Raw genomic sequence first — 17,756 nt, forward strand, 5'->3', positions numbered from 1 at the left:
ATCTATAATTAAATAAAAGTGAGTAGTTATTTAGAAAAAGTGAGAGAAGAAAAAACATGAAAGTTGAGAGAGAGAAAAAAGAAAAAAATACTGAGATAATTAAATAAAATAAAAAATAGCAGATAAAAAACGGGAGGGACGCCAAATAGGTGCTCTCCCTTAATAGTATATTATAGTAGATTACACATAATCATAATCATATAGACGTGTCACTAATTCTCTATAAAAATAATTTTATAGACAAATCTTATTACTAATAATTATATTGCAATTATATTAAAATTATTATCATTTAATATATATATAGTTAATATTAAATTTTGAATTATTACTAAATATTATATATAATTGGAATAATTACACTTATCTCTTCTGAGGTTTTCTGTAACTATATGTTGACCCCCTGCGGTTTGAAAAATTATATTTAGTACTTCTGATGTTTGCTTCCTTCAGTCAAAATCCACTACATTTATTGACATTAACAAAACAACTTAACAAAAATCGATAATTACCCTCGATAAGCTTAATACAGACTTACTGCATGTCAAATAATTTTTTATAACTAGACTAGCTTTATAACGGTAAAAATATACCTCCTTACATGCATTAACATGTTAAATTGTATAAGTCTAATTTGATCATGAAAAGATTTATTTGACCAGCAATAATCAATTATAAGTCAATCAGGGGCAAATATAGATTTTTTATCCGATTTTTTTGACAAACAGAAAAACTTATTTGTTAGACTGAAGCAAACTTTAAGGTTACTATAAATATAATTTTTCAAATCACAAGAAATTTACATAAATTACACCAAACTTCGAGGAGAAGAGTGTAATTATTCCTATATAATATTTTTTTGAAGGGTATAATTTAATTTGGAGTGTCCAAGAAATGATGCATGCACAGTTTAAACAGGAAGAACTTTTTGCAGTGATTGGTTGGGAAATATGGGATGGGCATATATGGTAATTGAAAGGCAGAGGAGAAGGGTGAATGGAGTTCTTCTTGTTCAATCATGCTGGAAAAGTGAAATAATTATATTCTCGTGATCATATGTTTAAAACATTAATTAATAATCCACATCTCTCATCATTCCAATTCTTGATTTGAGGTTTTGTTCCTTAGTCATTTGATTCCTAGACAAAATTTCAATTTCATCCATAATTTCTCTTTTGAAAACCAAACATTCTCCTTCCTTCATTTTATTTATTAATCCATACCCTTCACAAATTATTATTGTTATTTTGTTAAACCAACACTTTATTTAAATATTTAAATTATTAAAAGATGAGAATTATTTAATATTTAATATCTGAATGTGAGAGGCCTTTTTTCTTACTTATGGGTGATGATCAGGTTTGAGACCAGGACCTCTCGTCTGACCTGATGAATTTGTTGCTGTGTTAAATGACAGTTTTGTCTAAAAGTTTTAACTATCAAAAGAGTACTCATGTAATGTTTATAGGCTGAATTACAACGTGAACTTCAACATAGTTACAGGTACCTTTTCGTTGTCTGAAAAATTAACGATACTCTTATGATGTTTGATGAAATTATGTACTCCTTAAACTGAGGCTTGAAAATGTCTGCTTCGCCCTCGTTGTAGGTTTTTTTTAATTGTTAAATCTCTTTGAAAAATTAAAAAAAGTTGACAAGGTGGAATTTCCTTCTTACCCTACTAATCCATAGAAAAGATTTAATTTCTTTTTTAAAAAAGGAAATTATTTTATAGCCTACAAGGGCATTTTGGTAAATTCACCATAAAAAGTGGATGAAACCTAACAAAGATTTATATAATGAGCTAGTTGTTAAACGAATATAAAAATTAGCAGAGTATTAATAATTTTTCAATCAACGACGAGTATTTGTACTTGTTGTAATTTAACCTTTTTAATAACATAACATCTAGTTGTTGAAAACACTTTTATTCAACCATTTTTTCGGATGGGGAATGTTTTTCTATTGAACAATAGATCGATCTGTCGTTTTTATTAAATAATAGATGTTGTTTTTATTGTAATAGTAGATATTAGTTAAATTTAATGTACTTGATATTATTGATCAAAGTATGATTGTTGTAATAGTCTTTGTTAAATACTGATATCCAACATAAATAATTATAATCAATTTATTTCAACTAATAATAGTTCATCGTTTTTGTTTAAAAAAAAAGAAAAAATAAATCTGAAAAATGAGGTTTCTAGATATGAATAAGAAAAAACCCAAATAAATTAAAATGATATGAATAAAAACTAATAGCACAGAGAAACTGTATGGTGTGTTATAATAGTGATAGGATGAAACAAAATTCGATTATCATGAACAAATTCGAGGTTATGGGTTTGAATCTCATTAGATGTGTGGGTATTTATCTCACTTTATATGAGTATTTGTCTTACTTTATATGAATTATTGTAATTTATTTGTCGAATCGATGGAATTTGTCTACCAATCTTAGTTATATTGATGTATTAATCGAATCCACGTGTTACTTTAAAGAAAGAAATAGAATTTGATTTGCGGATGTAATTGACTATGAGTAGCATCTTGTGACAAAGTAGGTGCAAATTGGGAAAAATTGCAAATAGCAGCCAAGTTGAATTGTTTTGTCTCACCACATGCAAATCATTTTCCGGGACTCAATTTCAAAATGCATCAATTGAGCAATTGAGTGATGTCTATATTCATCTCTTTTTAATATTTTTTTTGAAAAAAATGATTTTATTTATTGTATTATTATAAAAGTATGAATGTTTGTTTAATTTATTATTAAATAAAAGTTGTTCCCCTAATAATACCATTTTTTAATTATTACAAGTCTAAATTGATGATCTTTTCTTTTTCTTAGACTTGATTTTAATAATATTTTGGGTTAATAATTATTAATTTACATTATTTTGTTCATGTAATTATATAATTTTTTATAGAATGTATATGCTTAATTAATCCATATCTATATGCATGTAATTCATATGTGTTATTAAAGGTGAGCCCCCTAGAGTAAGATAAAAGAATTTATATTTTTAGAAGAGAGAAAAATATAAAAATAAAATAAAAACCTAATTTGACGATAATAATTATTGTCAATTAAAGATAAAAAATGTCAAAATACACAAAAAAAAAATTAAGCCCGAATACACTTCAGGCGCGTGCATCCCATCTTGTGTTAGTTTCTAACAGAAGGAAATATTTTTGCTGCATTTATTAAAATACGAGAGATTTATAGCGTATTTCTAAAATACAATAGGGTATTTAACTATTTCAGAATAACACATTGAGGTTTTATGTATTTTAGCCTATTATATTTTGTTGCAGTGTGTTCTAGGTTTGGCAAAAGCAATATTTTTTTTAATAAATTACTTAAGTCAATGATATTATTCAACTAGACATAATAATATTATATTCTTTTACCAAAAAAAATTAAAAAATAAGAGAAAAGATTTATATATGAGAACATAAAATTTTTATATTTCAATATGATATTTTAGTCTATCTCTTTTAGTGAAATAGTGAAATTCTTAATTGTTTTTCTATATGTTGAAATGTTTTATTCATTACTTTAATTATATTTTGAATTGCATTTATTCATAGTATAATTAAGTAGAATTGTTTGCGTTGATTTTTATATATCTATTTAATGTGAATAGGTTGGATTCTATATGTGAAAAACATACTAATAATGCTAAGTTCCTACGTTGAGATGAAAGTTTCGATGAAACTGCGATGGTACTTCACTAGGTGCATAAAAACATTGAAAAATCTGTTGCAAATTGTGATGAAAATTTGAGAAAGTGTCATTGCAATTCCGTGATGAAAATTGCAACGAGAATGTCGGGAAAGATGGCGGGAATTGGAGGAAGAAGGCGTCATTGCGATCCATTATTGAAAAAAACAATTTTGTCGCAAATTTTTTAAGGATTAGCAGAAAGGAAGGGTGAGCTTGCAAAATCGTCACAAATTGCTAATTATCAAATGATGTAGATTTAGCGACTGTATTTCTGGCATGCAATGGTAATATTTTGCCGTCTCAAGGCCGTCTAAATTTTAATGGCTATATTACAACGGTCATAACATTTCGGTCTCTAAATCCATCTCAAAATATGAGTATATATGGGCAATATCTTTTCATTTATATTCTTACACTCTTACATTAACATCTCAAGACATACAAAGTCTCTCTATCAATTAAGCATTCATTTTCATTAGCTCTTGTATCTTACATTGAATTAATACAAAACTCTAATCAACATATCATATGTAAAGTGAAGAGGGGTGCGTTATTAATCATGTAAAAATTCAATGGTATTTTAAATTTTTTATATTATGTTAGGAGCCCTAAATGTACATACTTTATGTTTGAGCATAAATAATTGAAAATTTTGAGTTATTTTACTAAACTAATATATATTATCTTTAATTAAGTTGATAATTTAAATATTTTATTCATGCTAATACTTGTGACAATAGATGTAGTTTTATTTCAGTATTAATAAAATATGCAATTATACTAATATCTTACCATAAGTAAGTGTATTTTATTTAAATTATATTTTCTTCATGCATGCATTTAGATAATAGTATTAAGACAACTGACAAGATGAATGTACGAGAAAAAAGCTACCTCGAAATGTAGGAATTAGATTTGAGTTTGAGACGTGTTTGTAATTTTATATTTTGGGCTAAAAATAGCGTGCATACATGACAGCAAAAAATTTGATATCCATGTGGTGAGTGCAAGAACTGTAAGTTCAAAATTACATGTGAAGTTACTTTACGACTCTAAGGGTTAAATGCAATTTACTTTTTGTGATATGTGAAATGAGCAAATAAACTCCTGTAAAGAAAGAATTAGTAAACTACATTTTGCCATTCGAACTATGCCTGTTTTCACACTTTGCCATGAAATATTTTTTTATGTCAACTTACCATCTCAACTTTGCAAATTTGCGCATTTCCTTATATGATTATCTTTTTATTGATTTTTCATCGAAAAAACATCACATGCTGTGAATATGTGAAAAATATCACATCACATAATCCTTAAACATCACATGTGCATTGCATGTGATTTTTTTCGATAAAAAACTTGGTTGAAAAATAGTTACAAATGGAAAAGTATATAATTGATTTAGTAAGCTGACATAAAAAAAAATTTTAATGTCAAAGTATAAAAACGGTCATAATTCGAATGATAAAATGTAACTAACCCTTTTTTATAACTTGTTATTGCTCTATTTTATTTTTTTTATCTTTTCACAACTATTTGTTGACTGAAGCATCAGAGTTGATGTCCATAATAATGGGCTGGGCCCAAGAGCCCAATTAATCCAAAACGAATAAAGAAATGCAAGGTCCATGGTGCCCCCGTCCCTCCCAGGAGGTCTAGTTCAAGAGAGGGACCAAAATGGCCTCAGGAAGCCCAATCCGGGTAGAGTCCCCAAAGAGTCCGGTAGGCACCCCTAGAAAATAAATTGACTATGAAGACCAAACGACCCAAATTTGAAAAGGCTCTAATCCTAAAAGGCCTCATAGACCCATGAGGAAGTTTAGGAACTTAAAGATCCCTAGCCAAAGTTAAAGTCCATCTTACGTGGCGTTCATGGGTACCTTAGGTGGCATCCAAGTAGGATTTTTTGCGACATATCTCATAGAATCGGACAAAAACCAGCATCCCCCTTGGAGACACGTGGCTTCTCTAGAGAGAAGTATCCTATAAAGTCTAAAAGGTTGAACTCCAGTATGCGAAAATGCATCTCAACCACCTCCATGAAATTTCGAGAGGCATCCTTATCCCTAAGAAAATACTTTCATTCATAGCAAATTCCAACAGCCCCCCTCCTCCCCCCACTCGAATTCAGGGGGATCCTCCAACTACCTCCCCAGAATTCGGGGGGATCCTACAACTATTGGGGACTTTCCACGAATCTGAGGGGGATTTAGTATTATCTGATAATTTTGAGATTATGTTCCCGAAATTCGTATTCTTCTCAAACCAATTTAGGATTGCATATAAATAGAATGCTCCCCCAGCTGGAGAAGAGAGATTTTTTATGGTTTTTATATTTTAAGTATACATACTATAATTTTTACCCCCATGCTACCACTTTAGCTAAGGGGAACATTATAATTTCGTATTGAGGCTTTGTTTCAATATCAACCTCTTATTTGTACCCTCAAAACGAGTAATAATACTATTTTCATCATTCATTTATACTCTTTTATTTCTTAGCATTTCACTTTATTATTTTGCACTCTATCTGGATTGAGCACCAATGTTTTTGCTCACACATAAGAACAATGGAGGCTACCAGTATCAGAGCTAACAAACCCTCGAATACCTCCTTTGGAAGGACGGGTCTCTTTTCGCTGGGGGACCTGCCCAACTTCAGGGGCCCCACCATTTTTATTATCAAATGATAATAACCCTGCTACCTCAACTTTTAATGTGAAGAGAACCTTGTGACATGACATCTCAATGGGGATAAAGCAGGAGCACCCCCCTTTCCCACAAGAAAAAGGTGCCTTCAGTGACTAGAGGGCGCACATTGATAAGCTTCAGCAGAAACTCTTGGACCTGCAAAGGTATGTTTTCAGGATCCCCTTGGGGGCGAAAAATCCTTGCAGAAGAACTCCCCCTCCAATAGAAAGAACTCAATCTGCTGGAGTACGACGGAACTACGTATCCTTAGGAGCACTTATCCTGCTTCGAGAATATTGCCTTTGTCCACTGTTATATTGTTGGGTTCAAGTGCCATGTGTCCGTATCCACCTTCACACGGTCGACCCAATAGTGGTTCAACCAATTACCCATGGGATCAATTCGATCATTCGTTGAATTTCACTCTCTTTTTCTACACCAATTTGGTAGTAGTAGATAACGTCGAAGGACAACTAGAGCATTTCTTTTCCTACAGCAAAAAGAAGGAGAATCACTGAGGGAGTATTTTCAACGTTTTAACTTAATGACCCTAGAGGTTCCTTTTGCTACATCTGATTCATTAACATGTGTTTTTTCACAAGGATTGCAAGATGGGGAATTTTCAAGTCCTTAGCCAAAATACTCACCCACAATTTTTACAATCTTTTGGCCCGAGTTGAAAAATACATAACCTTGGAAGATGCTAGGAAGTACAAGGATAAATCCCTTGGTAAAAAACACGAGGAACAGGAAGAAAAAGCCACAAACCTCGAGGAATAAACCTTCCCTCCAAGCAGGCACCCTAAACCCTGCTTCTGGTAGGCACTTAGGTCTATCTCCAAGTAGGTGCATAGGTTCTGCTTTGTGCAGGCACAAAAAAAACCCTATATTGTACACAGGCACAAAAATTCATGTCTTCTGTATAGGCATATAAGCCTACTCCTAATAGACACCTTATCCCCCATCTAGCGGGGCCATTAAGTCCTGCTCCAAGTAGGTACCTTTCTAGAAGAAACCCTGCCCCCAAACATGTCTCTTCTTAATATAAGCCTTGTCCCCAAGTAGGAACCCTCTTAGAATAAGCCATGCCCCTAGGCAGGCACCCTCTCAGAGTAAGCTCTACCCCATGCAGGCACTCTCTTAAGCAAAATCATGTTTCTAGACACATCTCTATTATTAACATTTTCTTGCAGTAAAATAAAGCCTTACACCCATGTAGGCATAAAAGGCACCCATTAAGCTCTCCTGCATGGAACCACACAAGCCTTGCTCCAAGCAGGCACCTTAAAAATAAAGTTATTTCATGCAGGCACTAAGTAAGCTCTTCTTTCTCTAGGCATGCTTATGCTACTAATATTTCATTGCAGAAATTCAAAATAAAAAAAGAAACAAAGAAAGAAATTGCTCCCTTCAGGCCAGTCTCTTGTCCCACAAAAATAGGCTGGTCCAAAGAGACCCAAACAATCCAAAAAGAAGAAATGAATACAAGGCCCATGGTCTCCCAAGGAGGCTTAGTTCAAGGGAGGGCCCAAAATGCCCCTAGGAATACCAGTCCAAGTAGAGCCACATGGAGCTTGCTAGACACCCTCCAACTAACTCCCCCGAATCTGGGGGGGTCCTCCAACTGCCTCCCTCGAATCCCTAGGATCCTTCAATGCTTCGGACTTTCCACCTTATTTGAGAGAGATTCAGCATTATTTAACAATTTGAAGATCATGTTCCCCTAAATTTGTGTTCTTCTCCAACCAACTTAAGGTTTTCTACAAATAGAGAGCTCCTTCAGCCAGCGAAAGAAGAGAGGTTTTTTTATGATTTTTGCACTTTAAGTCTACATACTACAATTTTGACTTCTATGCTACCACTTTAGCTTAAGAGAATATTATAATTTCATAGTGAGAATTTTGTTTCAATATCAACCTCGCAGTTGTACACACAAAATATGCAATAATACTCTCTTCATCACTCGTTCCACTCTTTTATTTCTTAGCATTTCACTTTATTATTTTGCATCCTAACTGGATCAAGCACTACTTGTTTTGCTCATTTCAGGTGCTAACACTTTTTTTTTGTAGGTTTTCTTTTGAGGCTTGTAGGAAATTCGGCCCAAATGAGTCAATTCCAAGAGCTATCAAACGAGCAACTTTTTGTAGTAGTTGGTAATTATTAAATGGGTGGGTTAAGGTTCAAATCATCGGATGACTTAATCATTTTTATAAATCGAAGGACTAAATTGATAAAGGGCATATTTGTAGGACTAAAAACAACAGTGGATAAAGTTATGAACTAAAAAAATGAATTTTTTTCTTTTTATTGTGTTTGTTATTTTTCAATAATTTTATTTATCAATATCTATAACATTATAAAAGAAAATCTTTTGTGGTGCTAATTTGTAAATATCTAAATTAATTTACCCTTTAATCCGTTTCTTCCCTTCTACAGAATTTTTTGCCAAAATAGTACTTTTAATATTTTTAATAATTTCATAATTATATATTTTTTTCTTATAACCCACTGCTCCACGTTTCTATCTCAAGTTACTTCTCCACATTTATTTTAACCACAAACTTCTATATTCGTAAATAAACTCTACAATTGTAATTTATATTTTTCTCTGTTACCTTTTTCCACATCTCATTCTTTTCATGAACTTCTTTCTTTCTCATCCCCTCACACCATGATTTTTTTCTATTTTTTTTTTCTTTTCATCTCACATTATAGTTATTTTTTATATGTTCGCGAGGACGATAACGTCTAATCTATACTAATATAAAAAGGAAAGAGCCTCCATATTCACAAATGAAGGTTAATTCACCATTGCACTAATTTTTTATGAAGTCAAAATGCCCTTCAATTAATAAGATAACTAACTTATTCAACTATTCAAATTATATTGATACGTACCAGATTTTTTGCACACTACAACGGTCGAAGGATTTTCATAACAACTACTAATAATCGATTGTGAAGGCTAAATTATAAAGGGTTTCTTCAAAGTTTATCATATACGGTCTATAAAAGAAAATTTTGTGACTGTATTAATTTTTAATTGCCCCAATTCACCCATTCTATTTTTTTTAAAACAAAGTTATCCACAATAGTAATTTTAATATTTTTTTAATTATTTTATAATTATGATTTTTTTCCTCTCAACCATTATTCGCTACTACATATCTCCCAACTACAACTTCATATTTCTCTCTCACATCTCGTCTTCATGTTTCTTTTCTCACTTCCTTATTTTTACAAACTTCCTTCTTCTCAAGTCCCTCTCGCCTTCTTCATGTTTTCATATTTTTAATTAATCCAAAAATTATAATTTTTTTTTTGTCTCTCATCTTACCATGTGCATTTATTTCTTATCACATACTTATTTCTTTCTCCTCACCTTACACTACGTTTATATCTTTTCATAATTTTTTTTAATCTCACAGTACGATTCTTATTATATGCTTGCTTGGATTGTGGACGAGACTGACTAGTAATTATAAATACATTGTCGCCATTTAAAAGAATACAAATACTATTTGATATTAACGATCGTCTAGCAAATACTCCCCTATAATGGGTTGTCATTGGAGGTATTTATTAGACGGTCATTAATCTCAGAGAGATATTTGAAATTTTTCGAACAACAAGATGGTATTTATGATGGCTTAAATGAATTTTGGGTCCGGTAACTTGGCTCATTTGACTTTTTCGTCCTTTAATTTTTTAGGGTGGCATTTTGATCTGACCCTGTAAGATTACCGAGGACTAACCCTGTAAAACAGAGGTTAGCACTACGATACTTAAGTTAATAACGAATTAAAGAAGAAATGAAAGGGAAAATCTGAATTAAAATGAGAATAATGGTGAAATACGATATAGGAGTGATGAATACTCGTGTGAGAGTGCAAAATATAGGCTCAATATAGCCTAAAGAGAGTAATGCCAGAAAGTGAGAGTTTGGGTTTGAAGAATGATGATACCAAATTACGGCACAAGACTCTATTTATAGACTTGTACAGAGTAAGATACGGGGTTAAATGCTAAGTTTCGAATAGCATCGGAAAGCCCTTTGGGTTCCTATCATCCAGAGCAAATCGTTTCAGATTTCGACTAGATTTGATTGAGAAACGTAAGTTGAACTGAACCCTGCCATGTCTGCCTAAAAATTCGAGTTGGTTATTTGCTGATTCTCAGCTCATTTGCCATTAATTTACTCAGAACTACCTGGAGATAATTTAAGGTGATGTGTACAAATGTCTTGGCAAGCTATATGACATGTTCTCCCAACTGTATGATGATGTATTCGGTTGAAATGGACTTATTTCTTGGGTGAGCCAGTTTAGTAAAGGAAGTAGCTAAGCCTGTAAGCCTTTCTTCCCTATTGATGGGCTTTATACGTCCTGCTAATGAGAGTTGAGCTCTTAGTTGGCTGGGCTAGTATGCTTAACTTGTGGACTTTGCCCGATAATTTTAGGAGGCATCATATATATACATTAACTGATAAATTAGTTTTTTATTCTTTTATTTTTTTAATATAATGTATTGGTTTGTATATTTCACTCTTATTTATAATATATTTTTAAATCATGAAAGATTATTTATTATATCCACGAAGAAACAGCGTGCCACAACGGCTAGTATATATATAAGATAACTCGTAATATTGTAACTTATTTTAAAAGTGAAACTAAAAAAAGCAATTTCAATTTGTATTTTGAATATTAAAATTTATAATCTAAACTTTGAACTTTATTTGAATTTAAACTTAAGTTTTTTCAATTATATTTCGTATCTAAATTAACAAGCACCCGTTGACAATAAATTAGGACATGTCTATATGTCCTATATCTTTATTAAATTAGAAAAAAGTGACTATTTCAAATTTGTATTTTGGGTTGATTTGGGTATTGATATTAATAACTAATGATTTCATTATAAACATTGAAAAATAAAGATAACTGTAAATTAGTAAAATAATAAATGTATCATAATCTTGATAATCTAATATGAAATAAAAGTCAAACCGCTAAAATAAAGATAAAATATTTTGATTTAGATTTCTGCAAATCCTATTTTAACACAAGTAGTGGTTTTTATTTTTCTATCTAGTGTTAATTAAAATGGTTATTACATGTAGTGGTTTTTATTATACTATTTAGAGAAGAGAATTATTTGACATTAATTTCATTTTTTCTATAAGAACCAAGCAGGTATCTATACTACATATTGGAGGAGAGCACCTTCGGTGTTCTCCCTTATTTATTATAGTTTTTTTGTTTCAAAAAAGGATATAATACTTCATAATAATTTTTTATATAAAAAGATGGAGAAAAATATTATTTAGTCCGCTAAGTATGCCTAATTTTAATTTTAGTCCGATAACTATGTCCATTTTTTTTAGATCCAGTAACTTACGGAATTGCTTACTTTTAGTCATTTGGCAAATTTTCGGACAATTTTACCCCTATGAGTGCATATGGACTAAAACTGCATTTCAAAAGTTGCATAGAGGTAAAATTATCCGAAAATCTGTTAGAGGACTAAAAGTAAACAATTTCGTAAGTTACTGGATCTAAATAAAAATGGACATAGTTATCGGACTAAAATTAAAATTAGGCATACTTAGCGGACTAAAATAATACTTTTCCCTAAAAAAATGGGATGCAATACATTTTCTAGAATTCATAATTAAATCCCACAAAGAAAAGACTTAAACCAAACATGATAAATGACTATTTGAAATAATATTGACGGAGGCAAGAAATCAAGTTAAATAAGGTAAGGATGACTTTTCAAAAAGAAGGTCCAAGTTGTAGAATTTTCTCGAAAAGAAATCACTTATAAGAATTCTAGTGTGAAGCGTGTTGAATCACGCCCCAATAATATAAATTTAGTCAATATCGTTTCTTGGCAACATCAAATATAAACTTGAAAATAGCCTTTTAAAAGTAAAAACAAACAAGATTTGAGAAATTAATAATTGGAAGACAATGTTTGTGTGAGTACGTGAAGGAAAGTGGGAGCAGAAGTTGCTGTAGCGTTATCTGGAGAAGAGGGAACGCTGCAGGCTGGTATAAGGACGTGTTTGGACCAAAGGTCCAAGCTGTCAGAGTCAGAGAGCTCCTGCATGCACCCTAATCCATGTGACAAACAGCTTGCCTCTGCTCTTACAAACTACACAAGAACAATCATACACATTCAACTCTGAACCCCTTTTGTATGTATGTGAGAGCTGCTTTTTGTTTTTAAGTAACTAAAAAGTATCATCATCAGAGGGACAATTAATGTAGTAAAACTTCCTTTTCTTTTTGGTTAAGAAGAAAAAGGGAAAAGAGGTGATGGGATTCTAATCAGATAACTTCTTTTGTAATTTGCTTATCCCGCAAAATTTCACTTTTAATCTCATAAGATTGGAGGTTCGACACTTTCAGTCTTTTATTTTGCGGAATTTTCTAAATGTACTAAAAGAAATTCAATATTTAATCATGACGGATTGTTATGATTAAAATAAATAGTCATAGTAAATAGTTATTGACTACCACGGCCACGCGACGATTTTTTACTGTGGTTTTTGTGAGTATGACTAAAATAATTATCATGACTAAAAGTCACGGCAAAAATATTTGAATTATGATAAAAAGAGTTTCCATGTAAATTTTTGCCTTGATTTTTATTTAACCATGATTAATAATAATTATTTACCACGGTTTCAGTGAATTGTAACCAATAGTAAATTTTCTGGTCCCAAAGTTGGGAAACTCCACCTATTTAGTCCCATGTCCAAGTTTTAGTAGAAATTTTGGACGGCAAGAACACATGCAAGATGCGTGGCCGTTATACACGTAACATATATATATATATATTAATTGAAATAAAAAAAATACAAGACAATTTAAAGTAGAAAATCAAACCCAAGATCATATCCAAGCTATTCCACCAACAAAATGACAATTTCACATCGTCGACTTTGAAATACTTAACATTCTTTGCAAATCAAGTTAATAGAAATTATCATCTTAAAGATTATTAATAATAATTAGCTAGTAATTTGTGATACATTTTATGTGTGTGCGTTAATTGTTTAAATTTATTTAGAACATAATTTTTTTATAATTTTTATTATTCAATAATTAGAGAAATAAATGCATGGAAACATTTTTTTAAAAAAAGTTTTAAGGTAGTTATACAGTCTATGACACCAATTCCTCCCTTTCCAATTGAATATAGTATAGATAACTTAAAGGCCTACATTTGAATAGAAAATTTTGAATGCAATCGAAGGATTTAAGGAACTAATTTAAAATTATTCCATATAAAAAAATTTAAAATCTATCCATATTTTACAAAATATATTTCAAATGAAAATATAATAATTAATTTAAATTCTTTATAGAATAAAACTATCAAAATAAATTGAAAAACATATATATATATATATATATATTTAAAATTAAAAATCTCTACATTTAAACTCATAAATTAAGACATAATATCCAGAATTCTTACAACGATTTTTATCTTTACCAGTTAACACATTAAAAAATTCAGTTAAATGCAATTTACCCCCTTACATTATGTAAAATGAGCAAAAAGAATCCCTGTAAAAAAAGAATTAGCAAATTATCCCCTATATTTTAAAAAATGAAGCAAATTATCCATCTATCAATGCTTTAAATCGAGGTAATTTGCTTATATTTTTTAAAACACATAAAGTAATTTGCATTTTTTTCTCACCAAGATTTTTTCGTGCTCATTTTTCATATGACCCTCAACATAAATCGTATTTTTCCCCTAAAAAAATCGTGATGTGATAGGTATGGTGAAGTTGATATGAAATCTTTATTGGCTCCACGTGATCCAGCGGTGAGGAAGTGCATGCAAGTGAAAGTACGTAGGAGAGGAATCGGAGTTGGACATAATAATGCATGTGGGCTAGCAATGGCAATAGCATTGGCCTCATCAGTACATGCAAATCCGATCCAGTGGCGCACCCACCCCTATCTACTGCACAAAGAAATATGGATAGCCTCTCTTCCTCTTGTGCATTCCAATAATATGTATACACTGCTCATCTCTTGATGGTTTCTATGCCTATGGAGACATACGGTAATTATTACTGATGGGTATTGGGTTATATTTGACATGAAGTCTTATTGGGATAGGATTGGAGTACTCATGTAAATAGGATACATCCCGAGCATTAAACTAGACAACTGAATTGTAAGTGATCACCTATAAGTTTTCGAAAAGGAATGGAGTATTCATATTGATACATTCCTCAATTATTTTTTTCAGAAGCCCAAAACAAAGGAAGTGGGCCCCATTGATTGACTCGGTAGGCCCAAGTTGTGTTTGCTCTTGAGCAAGGTATCAAGTTCGTGATTTCTGCATTAATACTAACTTGACAGGCTAGAAAAATATGTTTGATTCAATAGGATGACCCGACAAAAAAATAGGAATTCCACATCAGGTGAACTCTTCACATTCATACCTAAAGATCTCCAGCTAACCTCCCTTGTATCGGTGGAATCCGACTTGTCATACAGTTGGTAACAACTTCTCATACTTCTCAGGTTGAGTGGACAAGATTTATTCAAAAAGTCATTTATCTATCTAAATAAGTCCAAATCATGTTTCAATTATTTTGTTAGTTAGTCAATATCTGTAGCTTTCTGACGGTATGTAGATTGCTCCTAGCCACTTGATGATTCTACTCCAAACCCTCCTAAAAATTGGAAGTCATGGTGTGGTCATAATGGTAACTTTGATCATTCACACTCTACATTTTTACTCCCTCGATCAACAAGGATACATACTCTCTGTTCATTTTTTGCATTCCATATGCTCATTTCCACTCACAGTTTAATATTTTACCACCTCACATTGATTATTGTACCATATTCTTACATTATTTTCAAGTTTTCCCAATCCCTTTTCTAGTAAATGAATTACTAATTTAAGCATCAAAGTGTTAACTCCTATTATGGTTTTAGGATTTTTTTGAAAATCCTTCAACCGCTATGGTACTGCTAGACTCTGATATACATCATTGGCACTGTCTATGAAAACACTTGAGCTAAGACGTGAGAAATGACTAGTTTTTATAATGGAGGTGACAATAGCTCTTTTGAGGGAAACACCTCCCTCAAATTGCTATAAGTGTTGCGATTATGCCTCCAGAACATGCCTTTGGGAATGTCAATATCCTCGCTCTCGCTCTTAGTCTAACAACCTTGCATGTTGCCGCTATTTCACTCTTTTGAGAGCAACTCCTTCAATTTATTATTAACCAATTTAGCCCTTCGGGGGTCCCCTACCAATAGAGCAGGACTGATCCTAGCAAGAGAAGCTCAACACTCAAGGAGAACAAGGGGTCGGTGGACCGGCTCCCCCTATGCTTCAATAGGACATACTTACTCCTGTTGATCCCACCATCAAGGAAGAGACCAACTAGGAACCTCTTGAGATCTGGCGTTCCCTTAGGAAATACTGGAACTCCATGAAGAGGTAAGGAATGAAACCCCACTTATGAAGAGAGACATTCCTTTCAGTGACGGGATCATGGCTGAAGAAGTCTCTGCTCATTTTAGAGCACCCTCTCACTTAATCGCATATAATGGTACTATCGACCCTATTAAGCAAATTCGTAAGTTTGAAAATGTCTGCTGCATAGGTATACTGATTGTTTGTTAGTTAGCTAACATTTTTACCTTTCTAATGATTCATGCTATACACTTTTACTTTCGGTCAACCACAAGGATACTCACTCCTCGCTTATTTTTGGCAATCTATAGGCTCATTTCACTCACATTTCAATAATTTACCACTTCACATTGATTATTACACCATATTCTTGGGTTATTTTCAAGTTTTCCCAATCCCTTTTTCGGTAATTCAATTATTAACTTAATCAACAGAGTGTTTACCCATGTTCTGCAGGTTAATTCTCATTTGATCTTATTATTTTTCTTGAAGATTATTTGACCCTTCGGTGTTACTATATTCCTATACACATCACATATAAATAGGGCCAATGGAGCATTACCTAAAACTCTATGGACTTGAGATGTATAAAAGAGTGGGTTGCTTTAGTAATATCACAAAAAAGAGTAGGCCTTCTCAGGATTACATTGTATGCAGATGGTACATCTACCACCAGAAACTTTATTGAGCAAATCCTTCTGAAGGGCCCAGTTCTTAAGGATAATGGAAGCGATATCATACCTCGGGGATGAACCACCTCCCCTGCAAAGCCACATAGAGAAGTGTTTACCACTTCCAATGGGGTATCCCCTAATTGCATTTGGTCATATGCTTCTCCAAATAAGATTTCCTCCGAGCTACCCTAATGTATAAAAATATGGCTAACTTCAAAATTGGCTAAGGTGGTCATGATAACTAGAGCTTTATTGTGGGGCACTACCAGTCCAGCTCTTTCAACAGAGCTTAATGAATGATCGGGGTATCTCCAATTGCCTCCGCATCTCGGATTTCCTCAGGGATAACCCTCTACACTTCTCGAATTTGAGCCTTCCTCGCTCTATGGGAGTTTTTTCCTATTGGTCGCCCCAACGATCATGTGAATCACTCTTTTCCGAAGGGGATTAGAATCCTCGGGGCATCCAAACACCAAGGACTTGGACATTTGTTTTAGGGGGACTCGGACTAGATTCTTCCAGAGCCTTCCCCTTAACATGCTCATGCTTCTAATAAGGGCCCATGCACTCAGCCTTGTCTCGACACACAAATTCTTATTTTGGATGAGTTGTTCTATTTCCTTCTTCAAATGCTGATATTCCTCTGTAGTGTGTCCATAGTCGTTGTGGAAATGACAATATTTATTAGATTTGGGTCTAGTTGGTCCGTCCTGTGCTGTCTTGGGCCAAGCTAATAAGCCTTTACCTTCGACTGCTATCATTACTTGGGTGATGATGACATTCAATGGAGTATACATAGGGTTGCCTTTTTGGAATGGTTTTTGTCCCAAAATTTCAATCTCAATTTCTTGAAAAACCTTCCTTCTTAGACTCTTTCCTCTTTTCCCCTCGCCCTTCCTTCTCGAAAGCTTGTGAATTCTTGATGTTGATGTATTTTGTTGCTCTAGCCAAGAGGCTATCGAATTGGGGGTAGAGGTAGGGGGTTTAGCTAGACTTTAAAAAATCTCCATCCAACAATCATTGGGAGAAGACCTTAACCTCCCGGGTACTTGAAGACACCTCTAGGGCCACCGTGTTGAAATAGTGGAGATGGGACTCTCTTTCTTTCTGACGGACCATAAAAAGGTAGGGTTTCATCTTCCTATGCTTTCTGCTGCTAGCAAACTGATGTAGAAAAATGAACCAAAATT

The sequence above is a fragment of the Sesamum indicum genome, linkage group LG2 (assembly GCF_026168435.1).
Source record: "Sesamum indicum cultivar Baizhima isolate 11 linkage group LG2, ASM2616843v1, whole genome shotgun sequence".
NCBI classification, from domain to species: Eukaryota; Viridiplantae; Streptophyta; class Magnoliopsida; order Lamiales; family Pedaliaceae; genus Sesamum; species Sesamum indicum.